We start from the raw sequence: 21,186 nt of genomic DNA on the forward strand, positions 1-21,186 counted from the left end.
AAACGTCGCCCGACGGAGCTGCCAACATGCAGAGGGCAGTTTGTGAATATCGTGATTTGATTGCTCTAGCAAACACATGGCGCCTCCATGGAGCACAAAAATCGATAGATTTTGGTCAAGCCTTTGATAGAGTGAGTCATACAATTTTTGTAGAAGAAGTACAGATGCACATACGGTTTCCACGACCATTTGATGCGGCTACTCCAAAGTGCTCGTCAATGGACATACGATGAAATCCCTCATCGTAGCGAGATCAGTCAGACAAGAATAGCCCTTATCTACTATAGTATGTGCACTGGCCTTCGATGTGTTACTCTGCGGCCATCCTCACCGCTTGACAAGACTGGCAGCCGCATAAATGTAGACAAGTCTTTGACGATGGGTATTGGTATTGGACTAACGAGAGAATGTCCAGCACCTTTATGACTAATGGATACCTTGAAATGCCTTGAAATACCAACGACAGCCAGAACATTATGGCCACCTACCTAACGGCCGGTATGTCCACCTTGACACGGATAACAGCGGCAACGCATCATGGCATGGAAGCAATGAGGTCTTGGTAGGTCGCTGGAGGGAGCTGACACCACATCTGCACACACAAGTCACCTAATTCCCGTAAAGTCCGGGAAGGGGGCGATGAGTTCTGACGCCACGTTCCACCACATCCCAGATGTATTCGGTTGGGTTCAGATCTGGAGAGTTTGAGAGGGGAGGGGGGGGGGGGGGAAGGGACACAGTACACTGTGTTCCTCGCACCACTCCATCACACTCCTGGCCTTGTGACATTGTGCTTATCTTGCTGAAAAATGTCACGGCCGTCGGGAAACATGATCGTCATGAAGGGGTGTACGTGGTCTGCAAACAGTGTACAAACCTCCTCGGCCATCAAGGTGCCTTACGTGGTCTGCAAACAGTGTACGATACTCCTCGGCCATCAAGGTGCCTTTCACGATCTCCACTGGAGATGGATGCCCACCTGAATATTCCCCAGAGCATAATGGAGCCGCCCTCAGCTTGTCTCCGTCTCGTAGTACAGGCGTCAAGGAGCTGTTCCGCTGGAAAATGACCGATTCGCGCCCTCCCATTGGCATGATGAAGTTATTGGGATTCATCAGACCATACAACACTCTCCCACTGCGCCAACGTCCATTGCCGATGGTCACATGCCAGAAGCTGCCGATGTTGTGGCGTTAACCTTGGCACATGCATACGTCGTCAGCTTCGGAGGCCCATCTGGTGCTCTTCTTGTTCAGAAACACTTGTACTCTGGCCAGCATTTAAGTCTGATAAAACTTCCGCCACTGTTCGCCAGCTGTCCTGTTCTACCAGTCTGCCCAGTCTACTCATCAGATGACGCTGCTATCGCCTGGACGGGTTTATATCGATAATGGATAGATGGTGATTATGTTCTACCTGATCAGTGTACGTCGCACAGCTGCGCATAACCATAAGAGACAATTAGTCCGGACAGCGTCAGTGGGGACATCATAAGGGCGTTAGACGCTAACCAGCAGGTCACATACGTAAACACCCACCTAGCGTTACCCATACTGCACTCTGCCCAAGTACACACGATGATGGTGATGTCCTTCGTTAGTTTAGGGCTACTACTCACTGTAAGACACGACGCCCTTACCCTCCTTCATGGTAAGTGTGCAATGGATCTTCTTCATGTACACTATCAAACGAAGGAGCTACATATCAGCACAATGTTAAAACTGTGGAGACGACATCAGGTATGTCAGAATCTAAATAGAAGAAATTGAACGAGTTTCTCGGACAGTGTTAGTGGCGCTCTAGCACATTTTCCAGTCATTTCACCATATACGGGCTTTATTTATCGAGTACAGCTACGTTCAGATGGCTCTGCCGGAAACCAGACATGAAAAGGCGTCCACATTAATTGTCATGAAGTATGGCGATGGAAACATCATGCTTCCTTGGACGTAGAAACACGTGCAATGTCATACCTAACAGTTAATTGTAAAAATGTCGCCCGGTCCATACTCCACGCGATTCATAGGACGGGTTCGCCATTATGCTGTCGGTGGCAAACCCTGGACAACGATGACACCGCCTCATATGCGGCCCCTCGGCAGAAGTGTGGCGTCTGGTGCCAAAAATGATCGTTTATTTTCCTTCGAATGGGACAACTCAACTTTTGACTGGAGACTGTATTCTTCTCGGAGCGATGCACTATCCATGTACTAAAACGCATGCAGTAACGTGGCTTCGAGGACAGATGGTGCTCTATTTGTTCAGAGACGGCACATAGAATGTGATAGACTTTTGAACTTTTTACAGGAATGACATCAGATCGTGAGCAGTCTGAAATGCCGACAGTATTTGTCTATCTTCCTATGGAGTACTTTCAAGAACCCCCGCATAGCTGGATCGCCCAGTTAAATTATCGATGCGATGAAACAATGAACGGAAGATAAGAGAGCGGCGGGGAGATTCGAAATCAAATCCTACATTATGCTTCGTCTTTATTTCTTCATGTTGTGCGAGAACGGGTTTAAGTTTGTATAGCTTTCAAGCACTACAGAAATATTATTTTGTGGCATTACAATGAAGCCGTTGTTACTAATTCGACTATTTCACTTTACTCTTATATCTGTAACAGAATTTGTTTTTGTGTATGAAAGATATTCATTAAAATGTTTAGCATAGTTGGAGAACTATTTTGTTAGAAAATAATTTTATTGCGTTTTCCATTTTCTGATGATCGTTTAACTTTCCCAAGTGTAATGATAGTTTTAGGTCACTCTGGTTATTTGTTATACTATTAAGCTATGTATGGAAAAATTGTTAATCTCATTCTATAAACTGAAATATAAAGGCACGTTTTTGTATTTTATTTTGTTCCTGTTAATACATTGATGTAATTCTCTGAAGAAGGAAAATGAAACTTCCTGCAGATGAGTAAAAATTTGGTCTGTAGTATAGGATTTGAAAGATGCTCTTCCCTTGCAGTGGCATGTGACCATGTAAACATGTGAACATCTAAATAGAATGAGGCTTTCTATTAATAAAAAAGTAGACTGCTGGGACATCAGTAAGTATACATTGAAAAACATATTAAAAAAAAGAAAGAGAAAGAAACAGCAGTGGCTCTTAGCGTAGTGGTAATGTGATCGCTGTATTCGCTATAGGATGGAAGCTCGCCGGAGGACCATTATTTTGCATCCACATTTCTCATCTTTTTTTAAATTGACAGACCGAAAATCGGTAAGAACATCTTGGAAAAACTCTGTAAACGTGCTTAGGAACAAAGTTATGCATCAGCCTAGAACTTTTTATATACTCATGGGCTGAGGCACAAAGTTTTATCAAGTAGTTGTGATATTACCTAAAAGAGGTGTATAATTTAACTGGATTTGCTCATTTAATAATAGGTGTAGGGAGATACACATATTACAACTCCTTGGTAAAACTTTGGGCCTCGGTCCATGAGTAGATAAAAGGATGTAGGATGAAGCACATACACATGTCAGTATCCCCACACCCATCATTAAGTGAGCCAGTTCTGTTATTCACTTCTTTTAGATAATACCACAATTCCTTGACAAATTTTGGGCCTCAATCCATGAGTATATAAAAACTTCTGGGCTGGTGGATTACTTTATTCGTAGGTATGTTTAGTCATGTTGTGTAATTGCTCAATTGTGTAATTCCATATGTAAGTTGTAAAAAAATAGTCACTGAGTAAATTTTACAGTAAACTAAGGACCGATACATTAAGAAGTTGAGAGGTTTGTCTTTGCCTTAACATCATGTTTGACTTTGCTTTATCATCTTTGGAAACAGTAATGTACTTCAAAATTGGCTTATACCCGAAACCTAGCTTGTGCATTAACCGTAATAAAATTTGTGAAGCAAGGCAAAAACAGCGTTATTTGCGTAATTTACAACGTTCCACCAATAACAAAAAAAAGGTTCAAATGGCACTGAGCACCATGGGACTTAACATCTATGGTCAACAGTACCCTAGAACTTAGAACTACTTAAACCTAACTAACCTAAGGGCATCACACAACCCCCAGTCACCACGAAGCAGATAAAATCCCTGATCCTGCCGGGAATCGAACCCGAGATCCCAGGAACCCGGGCGGGGGAAGCAAGAACGCTACCGCACGACCGCGAGCGGCGGATCCAACAATAACCCACAGTAGAACCAGTTAAAATACATATTTGATTAAATAGTGAGCGGTATTCGACAGTTTACTAAGTAAGTGGACAATTTATTCTGTGGCACACTCAGACCTTGCCATGTTGTTGTTGTTGTCTTCAGTCCTGAGACTGGTTTGATGCAGCTCTCCATGCTACTCTATCCTGTGCAAGCTGCTTCATCTCCCAGTACCTACTGCAACCTACATCCTTCTGAATCTGCTTAGTGTACTCATCTCTCGGTCTCCCTCTACGATTTTTACCCTCCACGCTGCCCTCCAATGCTAAATTTGTGATCCCTTGATGCCTCAAAACATGTCCTACCAACCGATCCCTTCTTCTAGTCAAGTTGTGCCACAAACTTCTCTTCTCCCCAATCCTATTCAATACCTCCTCATTAGTTACGTGCTCTATCCACCTTATCTTCAGTATTCTTCTGTAGCACCACATTTCGAAAGCTTCTATTCTCTTCTTGTCCAAACTAGTTATCGTCCATGTTTCACTTCCATACATGGCTACACTCCAAACAAATACTTTCAGAAACGACTTCCTGATACATAAATCTATATTCGATGTTAACAAATTTCTCTTCTTCAGAAACGCTTTCCTTGCCATTGCCAGTCTACATTTTATATCCTCTCTACTTCGACCATCATCAGTTATTTTACTTCCTAAATAGCAAAACTCCTTTACTACTTTAAGTGTCTCATTTCCTAGTCTAATTCCCTCAGCATCACCCGATTTAATTTGACTACATTCCATTATCCTCGTTTTGCTTTTGTTAATGTTCATCTTATATCCTCCTTTCAAGACACTGTCCATTCCGTTCAACTGCTCTTCCAAGTCCTTTGCCGTCTCTGACAGAATTACAATGTCATCGGCGAACCTCAAAGTTTTTACTTCGTCTCCATGAATTTTAATACCTACTCCAAATTTTTCTTTTGTTTCCTTTACTGCTTGCTCAATATACAGATTGAATAACATCGGGGAGAGGCTACAACCCTGTCTCACTCCTTTCCCAACCACTGCTTCCCTTTCATGCCCCTCGACTCTTATGACTGCCATCTGGTTTCTGTACAAATTATAAATAGCCTTTCGCTCCCTGTATTTTACCCCTGCCACCTTTAGAATTTGAAAAAGAGTATTCCAGTCAACATTGTCAAAAGCTTTCTCTAAGTCTACAAATGCTAGAAACGTAGGTTTGCCTTTTCTTAATCTTTCTTCTAAGATAAGTCGTAAGGTCAGTATTGCCTCACGTGTTCCAACATTTCGACGGAACCCAAACTGATCCTCCCCGAGGTCCGCATCTACCAGTTTTTCCATTCGTCTGTAAAGAATTCGCGTTAGTATTTTGCAGCCGTGGCTTATTAAACTGATAGTTCGGTAATTTTCACATCTGTCAGCACCTGCTTTCTTTGGGATTGGAATTATTATATTCTTCTTGAAGTCTGAGGGTATTTCGCCTGTCTCATACATCTTGCTCACCAGCTGGTAGAGTTTTGTCAGGACTGGTTGTCCCAAGGCCGTCAGTAGTTCTAATGGAATGTTGTCTACTCCGGGGGCCTTGTTTCGACTCAGGTCTTTCAGTGCTCTGTCAAACTCTTCACGCAGTATCGTATCTCCCATTTCGTCTTCATCTACATCCTCTTCCATTTCCATAATATTGTCCTCAAGTACATCGCCCTTGTATAAACCTTCTATATACTCCTTCCACCTTTCTGCCTTCCCTTCTTTGCTTAGAACTGGGCTGCCATCTGAGCTCTTGATATTCATACACGTGGTTCTCCTTTCTCCAAAGGTCTCTTTAATTTTCCTGTAGGCAGTATCTATCTTACCCCTAGTGAGATAAGCTTCTACATCCTTACATTTGTCCTCTAGCCATCCCTGTTTAGCCATTTTGCACTTCCTGTCGATCTCATTTTTGAGACGTTTGTATTCCTTTTTGCCTGCTTCATTTACTGCATTTTTATATTTTCTCCTTTCATCAATTAAATTCAATATTTCTTCTGTTACCCAAGGATTTCTAGCAGGCCTCGTCTTTTTACATACTTTATCCTCTGCTGCCTTCACTACTACATCCCTCAGAGCTACCCATTCTTCTTCTACTGTATTTCTTTCCCCTATTCCTGTCAATTGTTCCCTTATGCTCTCCCTGAAACTCTGTACAACCTCTGGTTCTTTCAGTTTATCCAGGTCCCATCTCCTTAATTTCCCACATTTTTGCAGTTTCTTCAGTTTTAATCTACAGGTCATAACCAATAGATTGTGGTCAGAGTCCACATCTGCCCCTGGAAATGTCTTACAATTTAAAACCTGGTTCCTAAATCTCTGTCTTACCATTATATAATCTATCTGATACCTTTTAGTATCTCCAGGGTTCTTCCACGTATACAACCTTCTTTCATGATTCTTAAACCAAGTGTTAGCTATGATTAAGTTGTGCTCTGTGCAAAATTCTACTAGGCGGCTTCCTCTTTCATTTCTTAGCCCCAATCCATATTCACCTACTATGTTTCCTTCTCTCCCTTTTCCTACACTCGAATTCCAGTCACCCATTACTATTAAATTTTTGTCTCCCTTCACTATCTGAATAATTTCTTTTATTTCATCGTACATTTCTTCAATTTCTTCATCATCTGCAGAGCTAGTTGGCATATAAACTTGTACTACTGTAGTAGGTGTGGGCTTCGTATCTATCTTGGCCACAATAATGCGTTCACTATGCTGTTTGTAGTAGCTTACCCGCATTCCTATTTTCCTATTCATTATTAAACCTACTCCTGCATTACCCCTATTTGATTTTGTGTTTATAACCCTGTAGTCACCTGACCAGAAGTCTTGTTCCTCCTGCCACCGAACTTCACTAATTCCCACTATATCTAACTTTAACCTATCCATTTCCCTTTTTAAATTTTCTAACCTACCTGCCCGATTAAGGGATCTGACATTCCACGCTCCGATCCGTAGAACGCCAGTTTTCTTTCTCCTGATAACGACATGTTAACGATAAAAAATAGTTTCAGGTAATCAAGCCCCAGCCTGTTGATGGAACTTAAATTACGTCCCCGGATGTAATCCGAATATGAGTTACGCAAATATCATTCTTTGTTTCAGCTAAACCCTCTGTCCAGAGGGGTGTATCTAGAATGCTTAACGGCAGATAAACGAAATCGTTTCATTCATACCCATGTAGTGCAGTTTGTCTGCAACTACTCATACGCTTTTAAGCTATTATAAAGGTAGAATCTCGGCTTCGAGAGAGGTCCTGGGGACATCAACCTGTCTAGTCTTAATACTGCTCGTCAGCTCTTGCATAAATGAAAAATCGAGGGTCACAAAAATACAACAGAAGGGAACGACAAACAGATATGGACGCTAGCAATCACACAGTTGGAATCGCCATACAAGAACTTGATAATATCCTTAAGAAGGCCAAAAAACTTAAACTATTAGTTTTATACGATACGAGAATGGAACAGATGAAACATTCAGGCAACGAATGAAGTTCATTTCAGTGTTGACTTGCCCCGAAATGACGAAAGAAAAAAATGGTTCAAATGGTTCTGAGCAGTGTGGGACTTAACATCTGAGGTCATCAGTCCCTTAGAACTTAGAACTACTTAAACCTAACTAACCTAAGGACATCACACACATCCATGCGCGAGGCACTGCAACCGTAGCAGTCGCTCAGTTTCGGACTGAAGAGCCTAGAACCGCTCGACCACCGCGGCCGGCAATGGCGAAAGAAACCCTAATACACGCCGTAGACAGTTTTATAAATTCCGCGGTTCTTCGATACGCTGACGAGCATCAAAGCAGTCGCACTGCGATAGGATAAGCTGATTCACTGCACTAGGACATTCTGCCAACGTGGTACAAAATTATCAGTAAATCCGGATCAACTTACAACACTTTTTACCGAAACACTTTAGACAAGGATCACCACTCTCGCCTTGGCCTGCGAGACATGGACAAAAACGGTACCTCACGCATACCACTTGAGGCGAAGCAAGCGCTGCATCATAGTAAGATGATCAGAGGCGAGCGAGTGTGCCATGGCTTGCCCCAGTTCACCACTAACCGCGCCACGTCATCATAACGCGCTGTGCTTAACATACTAAGGGCTGCATCATAATTTGAGAGAGAAATTAAAAATTATAGCAACTGTTCGCGTCCGTCAAACGCCTGCGTCCGTTGTACCTCGGATGACGTCAGAGCTAGGCGGACATGAACGCGTTTTCGGTTAAAGTAGGAAGTGAACTCGCGAGGGCTGTACACCGTCCTGGATCGCTTAGATTTAACGGAAGTACGAGTAACTTTTTGTGTGCCGCCCGTAATGTTGACATAATCAAGTGGCAAGTGGCGAGATAATTTTCCTTTTTTAAGACGAGAAATTAACTTTAGTGATTAGAAGTTAGGATGATAGACTATTTTATCTGTGGCTTCCACTATACTGCTAATAGTGCTGTTTCCGATAGGGAGATTAGTTACAATACTAGGACTTGTTTTTGTGTATGTAAACGTTTACAGAATATATCAGTCAGTTAAAACTCGAAACTTTTATTTATAGTCATAGTTCCTGATCCCGCTGAGTAAGTAGAAGGTAGGAACATTTTCTTCCAGTTAGCACAAAGAGTAATCTGGGCTTGCAGACTGAAAATTATGGTCAGTATGTTCTCCATCGCCTCCTGGTAACTGCAAAAGTAGTTTTCAGGCTTCTGTAAACGACGAAGGTAGGTGGAAAGCACACAGAGACAATTTAAGTCTTTTTCGTAATGATATAAAGAACTATAGACTATTTGATTGATAAGCTCTGTAACAACCTCATTACATTACGTTGAGTTCCAGATTACTTGCATTGAACAGGAAACGTAAATCACTACCAGTCTCTAATTAACAGACTACGCTTGTTCCCAGCTAAAACACTGCAAAGTCGCCAAAACCCTGAGCGTAATAAAATTCTCGTTACCATTTTCAAAGCAAAAAAATCGTGATGCTTAGTTACACTCATACTTGATTTCGTAACTGGGGTAAGCGTTTTCCAATAGTTCGCGTCCGTTTCATTCTAGATACAGATGTAAACGGCAAGAAAATGAGAACTTGTAGCTTTGAACTCTACACTCACTGATTACCGTTCCACTCCCCTAAGCATTGCACCATACGAGACAGGCGTCAGAGCAGTCTCCTTGAACACTAGCGTCAGGTGCTCGTCGGAGGTAATTTTCTGGCTTTTAACTTCATTCTAAAATGTTCTAAGTTATGATTTCAAGTTGCAAATGAAGATAGGCAATTTAGTGGAAAGAAGGTTGGCAAAATTGGTCTTTCTTTCTAGTTAAACCTGAAAGGTAAACAGCGATTCCTTATAAGCGCATTCTTAAAACTTTTATAGCTTCTGTACTTCACATTTGTAGGTATCCAGATGCTCTCGCTACGGTTCCAACATTTAAATGGTTCAAATAGCTCTCAGTACTATGGGACTTAACATCTATGGTCATCAGTCCCCGAGAACTTAGAACTACTTAAACCTAACTAACCTAAGGACATCACACACTTCCACGCCCGAGACAGGATTCGACATTGCGACCGTAGCGGTCCCGCGGTTCCAGACTGTAGCGCCTAGAACCGCTCGGCCACACCGGCCGGCCCAAACATTTAGTGAGGTCCCTAATCTGTGTCGTAAAGTAAGAAATCCTTAGCACACGGGGAATAGGTGAGTGCTGAGTGACCGTCGGATATGACCCACTTCCTCTGTCTGAAGTCTCGTCCTAGTCCGGTTCTTATGCTTATGTTGCCAAATGCTCTGATTTTTCTCCCGTTTTGTCAAACACTTTATAAATACTTTCTGTACTGTCGGTCTCAGTAAATTCTTTCTTGTATGTTTGGGACTGGGAGCATACACGATTCCCTGCACAGGAAGACTCTGCTTTTCTATAACTGCATATGTCGGTCATATAGTGGTTCTGGCGATGGAGGAAGTCATCGATAGGATGAGTTGTCGTTTAAACTTGACGTGGCAAGTAAAGCGTAAACTTCAGTTTTAGAAGCGCTTGTACGAGTCCGGAGTAAATGAAACAAATTTAGCTGTCCTAATTTCAGTAAGAAAAGAGCGGATATGATGATGATAATGATTGTGTTTGTGTAATGAGCAGTCCATTTGCGTCCATTTTTTCCACTAGCCACAGATAATATTAAGAGAGAGTGCTGAGAAAGGAGAGTAAGATTGCCAACGCCTTTGAAGAGGAAGCTGTCACGATGCTCTGGTAATGTGGCCGTTCCCGGGAGTGTACCGACTAATTGGTCCAGGTACGACGTTCGCCGTATTACGCCGGGGAATGCTAGCGATCTCAGGGCGAAATGCGACTTCACGGAACCGCAAGGCCTCGTTCTTACAACCGGATGCCTCTGCAGCTCTGGAAGATGTTGCACGACAAAGTGTCCACAGCTGTTCTGAGGCAACATGCGGGTGACGCTGTGATTAGGGGACTGGCCAGCGTTGTAAAGAGCACGGTCTCCTGTTTTCAGAGAAGGAAGCACAATTAAAGTCCGTTAGGCAGTGTAGTCTTTATAAAAATTGGAGGAAATTTGCAGTTCAGCGTCCTTCGACGTCATGGTTATTGGAGATGGTACACTTACTAGATAGGGAAATTCTGCATTTATCAGGATAAGAATGCAGGGAGTGAAACGTTACCTACAACTTGTGTAAAAGTCAGACTGCAGTTTGTAGGGCTTCTGCTGCATTGCCTCCTTTCGTTGATAATTACTCTGCTCCTTGTCGATGATGGGTTGTTTCATCACAAGAAATTCATTACGCATAATGGACTCAGGCGCTACTATACGTTTAATCTATCATTTATCAAAAAGTAGTATTGAATAAATCATGCCATAAATTTCAAATAAAATGTCGACTTTGAAGAATGCTTAACCTAGGACTAACTTGCCAACATGAGAACTAGTGTTCAACCATTAATGCCCGATTATTTAAAGACTCGAACTCATATACACAAAACAGCTTGAAACATCTAAATACAAATGAGTTACTGTGTTAAACATTTGCTTTTAAGCATATAATGCAGAAGAGGTTTAGTAAAGGTTTGAAATTATGCTTGAAGTTTGTTAGAATTTCCTTAAGTGCTCTCGTTGTCGTACACTGGGTGAATACAAACTGGGTGATTTGCACGCCACTTTAAACAAAATATAGGTTTTCACTCATCTTAATCTGTATGGCATCATATCTGCAGTATTGCCTGTCGTAAAATAGAGTAGTGTTGCAGGTAGATTGAGTTACACCAGTTCATGTAGACACTGTATGCAAAACGTATTGCGAATAGAGTTAGTAGTAAAGAAGTAATGAATTAAAGCGTGATGCCTGATGCTGAAGTCTGACTGCACGAAAGGTGAAAATGTAGTAAGCGATAAAGTTCTTTCCTTTCACCATTTTTCGGGGAGGTGACGGGAGAGGCTATCAGGGAGAAAATAATTTCGTTAAGATTTGAAATTATGTGTAAATTTAGTTGGAAGTCGTTAACTGGTCTATTTCTGAAATACTGGATGAATGAAGTCCGTTTATTTGTGTGTCGTTGGGTACGTTGCCTCGAGACAAACACATACTTTGTAACTATAGTACCTGCCTCGAGACAAACGCACAGTTTGTAACTATAGTAATTGTGCTATTGTGTTAAACCTTTAAAATAAGATTATACCCCCTAAAAACAGATAATGTGAGCATTTTAAATTTTTAATCTCACTCAATAATTACGCTAAATATTGAAAATATGATTTTTGTTGCCCCTATGCTACAACTGGTACTAGGTTCCGGGTTCCGGAACAGTGTTTTAGTTATCTTCTATACGACTAAATAAAGGCAAGCTGATGTTTATAGTTGTTACCAACTCTCTAAAAGTAATTAACTGATTTACTCCAAAAATTTTCATGATACTCTAACAATACAAAATACAATAGTACACATATACTCTAAAAAGGGGGCAACATTTTTAGCAAAATATCGAGAAGTTCGTGACCATTTTACTTTAGACTTTTACGCAATACTCTAATAAACCATCGCTTGACATTTTCAGATACATCTATAAAGATATATAGAATATATACGTGGCTCACAATATATATAGTCTGAAGAGCCTAAGAAATTGGTACACCTGCCTAATATCATGTAGGACCCCTGCGAGCACGCAGAAGTGCTTCAATACGCCTTGGTAGGGACTCGACTAATGTCTGTAGTAATGCTGGAGGAAATTGACACCATGAATCCTGCAGGGCTGTCCATAAATCAGTAAGAGTATGACGGTGAGGAGATCTCTTCTGGACAGCACGTTTCAAGGCACTTCACATATGCCCAATAATGTTCATGTCTGTGGAGTTTGGTGGCCAGCGGAAGTGTTTAAATTCAGTAGAGTATTCCTGAAGCCACTCTGTAACAATTCTCGACGTGTGTGGTCGCATTATCCTGCTAGAATCGACCAACCCCGTCGGAATATACAATGGACACGAATAAATGCAGGTGATCAGACTGGATGGTTACGTACATGTCACCTGTCAGAGCCGTGTCCAGATGTATCAGGGGTCTCCATCACTTCAGATGCACACGTTCCACACCACCATTACAGAGCCTTCACCAGCGTGAACAGTCCCGTTCTGACATTCAGGGCCTCCCGGTGTGGGCGTGCGGTTCTAGGTCTGGAATCGCGTGACCGCTACAGTCGCAGTTTCGAATCCTGCCTCGGGCATGGATGTGTGTGATGTCCTTAGGTTAGTTAGGTTTAAGTACTTCTAAGTTCTAGGGGACTGATGACCACAGATGTTAAGTCCCATAGTGTTCAGAGACATTTTGAATGTAAATCAGTAATTTAAAATGTGAACGTCTGGGCTAGTTGGTCCTGCGTTGTCCTTCCCGTCAACAGACGGCAAACCCTGGTTTGTCAGTTTGCTTCCCCCTTCGTGTGCGCTACTCGGTGCTCTGCGTTCGCTGGTGGTACGCCGCGTCCTGTACTTGTCCAACGCGGCACTCGGGGTCATAGCACTAAGTGTTAAGTGCCCTGGCGTTCATTGCATATTTCTTTGCCTAGTAAGTCGTCCATAGTATTGCCTTTGACTTAGGTTTTACCGCAGCTAGCGCGACCGTGTAGTTGACGCCACTTCGGCGACTTGCGAGTCAATGATGATGAAAATGATGATGAAGGACACACAACATCCCGTCCTCTGACGAGAATCGAACCCGGGCCCCCTGCATAGTAGGCGGTAATGCTACCACCGCGCTACGGTGGTGGACGCACTTTTTGGATATTTGTGGTAGTAAGTACCTATGGGACCAAATTTAACTAACGTAAACCAACTTACGCTAAGGACAACACACACCAATACCAAAAGGAGGACTCGAACGTCCAACAGGTGCAGCCGCTCGAACCGTGCAAGGCGCCTGAGACTGCGTGGCCTACTGGTAGGCGCTCTTTTCTAAAATGTTTTATGGAACTTCGTTTTCCCTTTTGTACATGTACTACTGCTTTTAAAAACTGTTATTAGCTCCGGTCTCTTGTTTATTTTCAGTATGACACCTGATGATGGGCATTTAAGAGCCAGAAACCAGTCATGTTTTAACTACTGAAAAATAAAAAGAACCTTACAATTGAAACGGTACTTTCAACATCTCCTCTAAAGGTGAAGTTCTAGTGTTGCAATCTGGTGTACTGGATTAGGTCTTGATCGGTTCGATTATTTAATCTTCCATGTGAAATGGGATTCGAGTATATCCGGCCAGATCCTGTCACCGTTCGGCAACTTTATACAAATAAGGGCCGAGAAATGGCAAGGATACAAACATTTTAACGTTTAAAATGAAGTTGCAAATTTTAAAAATCGATTTAACGAAATACGTACCTTCTTTTCTCGTGATTCAAGGCTTCAAGGTCCTCGTGGTACACGTCGGGCCACCGCAGACGTGCGTCATCTGCAGTTCCACAGGACACATAAAAAGCGGGTGTCTGCGTGCCAAACCGCAGCGTCAATGAAGCACGAAGAGTAACTAACATACACCCAGGTAGTAGATCCGCCTTCACCAGGCGCAGAGCCACCAGGGCCGAGTCGAGTTCAATGGGACCACTCGCACTCAGCGCAGACGTAAACGACATAAGCAAGAAACTGCGCTCTGGCAGCCTCAGAAAATACAAAGTAGGCAGACGGACGAGTCCTACAAACAAAAATTTTAGAATGAAGACTCGGGCAAATAGCATACAGTACGCAGACCTCCAAGCGGAAGGACGTTGATCGCTTACGACGCGTGGCGGAGGGTACCCTGTACTGCTACTAGTCATTCCCTCTCCTATTCCACTCGCAAATAAAGCGAGGGAAAAACGACCGTCTATATGCTTCTGCACGATTCCTAATCTCTCTAATCTTATCCCATGGTCCTTTTGCGAAATGTACGTTGGCAAACAGCCTCACATTGCAGCTCATCCTGTCCTCCACATCCTTTATGTATACAGAAAATAATAGCGGTCCCGTCACACTCCCCTAGGGGACTTTTGAGGATACCCTCGACTCTGATGAACACTGGCTGTCGAGGACAACATACTGGATTCTATTACTTATGAAGTCTTTGAGCCACTCGCATACCTGGGAACCTATTCCGCATGCTTGTGCCTTTGTTAACAGTCTGCATTGCGGCACTAGGAATATGGAATCCTCCTGTTGCCCTTTATCTATTGTTTGCAAGGATCTCATGTGAGGAAAGGGCAAGCTGATTTTCGCACGAGCGATGCTTTCTAAAACCATGCTAATTAGTGAACAAAAGCTTTTCCCTTATAAGGAAATTTGTTATGTTCGATCTCAGAATACGTTCACGGATTCTGCAGCAAACTTATGATAAAGATAACGGTCTGCAATTTTGCCTATATGCTCATTTACCCTTCTTATATGCAGGTCTCACCTGCACTTTTTCCAGTCGCTTGGGTCTTTGCGCTGGCCGACAGATTTGCGATAAATGCAACCTAAATAATGAGTCAATGCGGTACTCTGTAAAACCGTGGGAGATCTAAAAATTGTAGTTAACTAACGCATAACCCATAAGTTATGTAGTCCTTTGTATAAAATGTGGAGTATTAAACTTAACAATTATTTATTACAATATAATTTTAGTGTTCTAGGGTTTAGAAGGACTGCATAAGAGTTTTCGACTTAGGAAAACACCGGGGCCGAATTTGTTCAGATGAGCGTGGAAGATGACTTTAAGGACACAGCAAACAACAACCTTCCTAATAGGATAACAGCGTCACCCAATGATATCGCTCAAGAACAGACGCCTCACATTCACGAAACTATATAATATAGTTACTATTAGAAGAACTGAATGGTGGAATGTCTACAGTAATACTTATGTGTAGCAGATGCGAACGTAGCTATACTTCAAGAGGTGATCACAGATAAAGTCTCCGACGTTTTTGGGACAGCAATAATGTTTAAGGTGGGCTTATCATGTCAAGGACAATCATCACTCGAAAGTGGCAGAGGCAGTGCGGCAAAAATACACGACATTTTCTTGGTAAATATAGGGTTGTATCGATACCTAAACCGGGAAACTGCTGTATGGATACCCAGTTTTACAGGGATTATGTCCAGACTGAGCGCTGCAAGATTTACGTTGTCAATAGTGTCAGTGTCACGACTTGCTGGTAGGTGCTGGTACTGGTAAGGCCTTACAGCTGCATGCAGTCAACATGGGTCTGGACATGGCGAGCAGGACTTACTCGCAGTTTTATCAAAATAACAGCAATAGTTCTGCTGCTCTTAGCTGGCATTGACCCTTTCCTCGTGAGGTGGCTACTGCATCACAAGATCTGAACCCTTGTGACTTCTGGCTGAGGGGTTCCCAGAAGGAAACGGTTTATCACCGGAACACTATCACACATCGGAGGTTGAAGCTCAGCTTGGCGAGGAAGGTAGCCAAAATCCCATGTGATATATTTCGGGCAGCAGTAAAGCCATCTCTAGTGCAGTCCCAGACTATCGTGGATGCAGGTGATCGTCATATTGAGCAACGTTTGTAAGCCTGAACGTAAACATGATATGCAGCTAGCAAATGTTTACCTATCGTGTGAAAGTCAAAATGTGTTTCTTTCAACGTTTACCCGTTATTTCTCTTCCGCACTTCTTTACAAATGTTTCACAGTTTCCTTCTCCTACGATCACTCGTTTCTCATGCGCGGCCTCTCAAACTGCAAAAGTTTAATTATAATTGGTATGTATGCTCGTAAACGCTGCGACTCGCTCAGCAGACAAACATGGCAGAAGCGATTTGTTTCGCGACGAAATAGTGAATCTATTAACGGAAATGCGAGATAATGTAATTTTAGGCGGAAATTTTAATTGTGTTTTGCGTCGGTAAGATGTGTGCACTAATTTTAATTTCTGTGAAGAAGGTATGACCTATTAATTTTCAGGACCATCGTGACTACCACATCACGGCTCACTGCAACAAACAACAGCGACTACTGGGGCTAAAGATCTAGCAACTGTACATGTCGCTCCTAGATGGCGAGGTATTGTACCAAGCAGTCGCTGAAACATGGACACGATGTATCCAGAACCAGTCAAGGCATATTATCGGGTGGATTCAAACTGCAAAACCGCAAAAAAGGCAGTTTATTGCCCAAACTATTGGATGCAATGCTGAAATACTGTTTCTTATGCCTACCCGACCTCTACAATGAACGAACGAATTTGGTAGCAAATAGTTTTCGAATGGCACAGCAAACCAAAAATTTCTGTTTTGGTACGGCAGTCACTGGAGGGCAAAAAAGTGCAAGCACGTCTCACAACTGATATCAGTCAAGAAAATATTCCGGTATACGAAATTATAAGGGAACAGAAAATCATTCAGTACATTCCCCACGAACAAGGAAATGGCTACGATCTCCAAAGTGCAATTAAGCTACATACTGAACGGTAGTATACGAATCTTTATCCTGAATCAGAGACCCATTTATGGACGAAGCTTTCCTCCTTAATATACAACAAATAGTTAATGCGGAGGACAACGAAGAGTTTCTCGAAAACATCTCGGAAGAAGAAAGAGAAACAATAGTTACAGAATCCACGTAACAGATCAGTTGAGTGTCATTGAAGATTTTGGAACATTATTGCCCATGAACTAACAATAATTTATAACGAACTGTTGGCAGACGATGCATTGTGTAACTTACACATGCAGTTCTTCTTGGGTTCGTGATATCTGCGTCCGCATCTACATCCATACTCCGCAAGCAACCTGACGGTGTGTGGTGGAGGGTACCTTGAATACCTCTACCGGTTCTCCGTTCTATTCCAGTCCTGTATTGTTCGTGGAAGGAGAGATTTTCGGTAGCCTCTGTATGGGCTCTAATCTCTCTTATTTTATCCTTATGGTCTCTTCGCGAGACATATGTAGGAGGGAGTAATATACTTCTTGATTCCTCGGTGAACGTATGTTCTCGAAACTTCAACAAAAGCCCCTACCGAACTACTGAGCGTCTCTTCTGCAGAGTCTTCCACTGGAGTTCATCTATCATCTCCGTAACGCTTTCGCGATTACTAAATGATCCCGCAACGAAGCGCGCTGCTCTCCGTTGGATATTCTCTATCTCTTCTATCAACCCTATCTGGTACTGATCTCACATAGTTGAGCAGTATTCAAGCAGTGGGCGAACAAGTGTACTGTAACATACTTAGTTTGTTTTCGGACATCATTTCCTCAGGATTATTCCAATGAATCTCAGTCTGGCATTTGCTTTACCGAAGATTAATTTAATGTGGTCATTCCATTTTAAATCACTCCTAATGCCTACTCTCAGATAATTTATGGAATTAACTGCTTCCAGTTGCTGACCTGCTATATTGTAGCTAAATGATAAAGGAGCTTTCTTTCTTTGTATTCGCAGTACATTACACTTGTCTACATTAAGATTCAATTGCCATTCCCTGCACCATGCGTCAATTCGTTGCAGATACTCCTGCATTTCAGTACAATTTTCCACTGTTACGACCTCTCGGGATACTACAGCATCATCCGCAAAACGCGTCAGTGAATTTCCGATGTTATCCACAAGGTCATTTATATATATTGTGAATAGTAACGGTCCTACGACACTCCCCTGCGGCACACCTGAAATCAATCTTAATTTGGAAGACTTCTCTCCATTGAGAATGACATGCTGCGTTCTGTTATCTAGGAACTCTTCAATCCAATCACACAATTGGTGGTGGTGGTTAGTGTTTAACGTCCCGTCGACAACGAGGTCATTAGAGACGGAGAGCAAGCTCGGGTTAGGGAAAGATTGGGAAGGAAATCGGCCGTGTCCTTTCAAAGGAACCATCGAGGCATTTGCCTGGAACCATTTAGGGAAATCACGGAAAACCTAAATCAGGATGGACGGAGGCGAGATTGAGCCATCGTCCTCCCGAATGCGAGTCCAGTGTGCTAACCACTGCGCCACCTCGCTCGGTCACACACAATTGGTCTGATAGTCCATATGCTCTTACTTTGTTCATTAAACGACTGTATCAAACGCCTTGCGGAAATCGAGAAACACGGCATCTACCTGTGAACCCGTGTCTATGGCCCTCTTAGGCTCGTGGACGAATAGCGCGAGCTGGGTTTCACACGACCGTCTTTTTCGAAAACCATGCTGATTCCTACAGAGTAAATTCCTAGTCTCCAGAAAAGACATTATACTCGAACATAATACGTGTTCCAAAATTCTACAACTGATCGACGTTAGAGATATAGGTCTATAGTTCTGCACATCTGTTCGACGTCCCTTCTTGAAAACGGGGATGACCTGTGCCCTTTTCCAATCCTTTGGAACGATACGCTCTTCTAGAGACATTCGGTACACCGCTGCAAGAAAGGGGGCAATTTCCTTCTCGTACTCTGTGTCAATCCGAACTGGTATCCCATCAGGTCCAGCGGCCTTTCTTCTTTTGCGCTACTTTAATTGTTTTTCTATCCCCCTGTCATCTATTTCGATATCTACCATTTTGTCATCTGTGCAAATATCTAGAGAAGGAACTACAGTGCAGTCTTCCTCTGTGAAACAGCTTTGGAAAAATACATTTAGTATTTCGGCCTTCAGCCTGTCATTCTCTGTTTCAGTACCATTTTGGTCACAGAGTGTCTGGACATTCTGTTTTGATCCACCTACCGCTTTGACATAAGATCAAAATTTCTTAGGATTTTCTGCCAAGTTAGTACACAGAACTTTAGTTTCGAATTCTTTGAACGCCTCTGGCATAGCCCTCCTCACACTACATTTCGCTTCGTGTAATTTTTGTTTGTGTTGAAGGCTTTGGCTATGATTAAGTTTGCTGTGAAGTTCCCTTTTCTTCCGTAGCCGTTTTCTAACTCGGTTGTTGTACCACGGTGGCTCTTTTCCATCTCTTACGATCTTTCTTGGCACATACTCATCTAATGCATATTGTTCGAAGGTTTTGAACTTTGTCCACTGATCCTCAACACTATCTGTACTTGAGACAAAACTTTTGTGTTGAGCCGTCAAGTACTCTGAAATCAGCATTTTGCCACTTTTGCTAAATCTTCCTACCTTTTTTAAATATTTCTATTTACGGTTGAAATCACCGATGCTTTAATCGCTTTATGATCGCTAATTTCCTGTTCTGCATTAATTGTTTCAAATAGTTCGGTTCTGTTTGCACCAGAAGGTCTAATATGTTATCGCCACAAATCGGTTCTCTGTCTAACTGCTCAATGTAGTTTTCAGATAAATCACTTAAAAACAAGTTCACTATATTCTTTGTCCCTGACACCCGTTATAAACGTATGACTCTCCCAGTCTATATCTGTTAAATTAAAATCTCCACCCAAAACTATAACATGGTCGGGAAATCTACTCGAAATATTTTCCAAATTTTCCTCCAGGTGTTCTGCCACAACAGCTGCTGAACCATGTTTGAGCCTCCTATAACCCTGACCTTCACCCAAATTATTTCACATTTCGGATCTCGGTCAATTCCCTTTGATACTATTGCATCTTTTCTTGCTATAAACACGCCTTTCCCTTCACTGTCCAACCTGTCTCTGTGGTATACATTCCAATCTGAGTTTAGAATTTCATTGCTGCTACATTGTTTCAGCCAACATTCCGTCCCTAGTACTGTGTGGGCATTGTGACCGTTTATTAATGAGAGCAGTTCTGGGACCTTTCTATAGATGCTCCTGCAGTTTACAATTACCACATTAATATTGTCATTCCCTGTTGCGTTTTGCCTACTGCTACCTTGTCGCGTCTCAGGGGGCGTCTTGTCGGGCCTAGGAAGGGAATTCTCTAAGCTAAAAAAAAACCATGTGCACTCCACTCCGCTACCCCTGTAGTCTGTAGCTGTCCTGCATATAGTGCACGCCTGACCTAATCAAGGTGACCCTACATTTCTCCAGCCGATAACGGAGGTCGCGAAATTTGCACTCCAGATCTCCGCAGAATCGTCTGATCCTCTGGTTTAAGTATTCCACTGGGCTCCAAACTAGAGGACCGCGATCGGTTCTGGGAACGACACTAGAAATAGTTAGCTCAAATTCCACCCCGCGAGCGAGGCTTTCCGCCTTCAACAACTCAGCCAAACGTCTGTATTAACTGAGGATAACCTCTGAACCCAGACGCCAGGAGTCATTGGTGCCGACATGAGCGACAATTTGCAGTCGGGTGCACCCCGCCGCAGGGCCTCCTCCACATCTCGGATGATACCCACCGGCAAGCAGACAGAGTGAACACTGGCCTTCTTTCCCGACCTTTCAGCTGTTTCCCTAAGGAACTCCATCACCCACCTAACACTGGAGCTCCCAATCACTAATAAACCACTCCCCCCCCCCCCCCCCCCCCCCAATGTGGCTGCTCGGACCTTTCTGAAAGAGCGGCCCATGGAAACCACAGGAAACATAACGTTTATATAGGTGAAGCAAAAATGGCAACACTACTAAGTAAGATAGAAGCAATAGGCGAGCATCAGTGGCAACAA

General features: G+C 42.8%; 1 protein-coding gene across 1 annotated transcript in view; it reads left to right on the forward strand.

Annotated features, from left to right (window-relative positions):
* Window positions 1–21,186, forward strand: part of LOC126336015 (uncharacterized) — a 54,744-nt gene that overhangs the window by 1,792 nt on the left and 31,766 nt on the right. The gene's annotated exons all lie outside the window — the stretch shown is intronic.

This window comes from Schistocerca gregaria, chromosome 2, assembly GCF_023897955.1.
Source record: "Schistocerca gregaria isolate iqSchGreg1 chromosome 2, iqSchGreg1.2, whole genome shotgun sequence".
Classification (NCBI taxonomy): domain Eukaryota; kingdom Metazoa; phylum Arthropoda; class Insecta; order Orthoptera; family Acrididae; genus Schistocerca; species Schistocerca gregaria.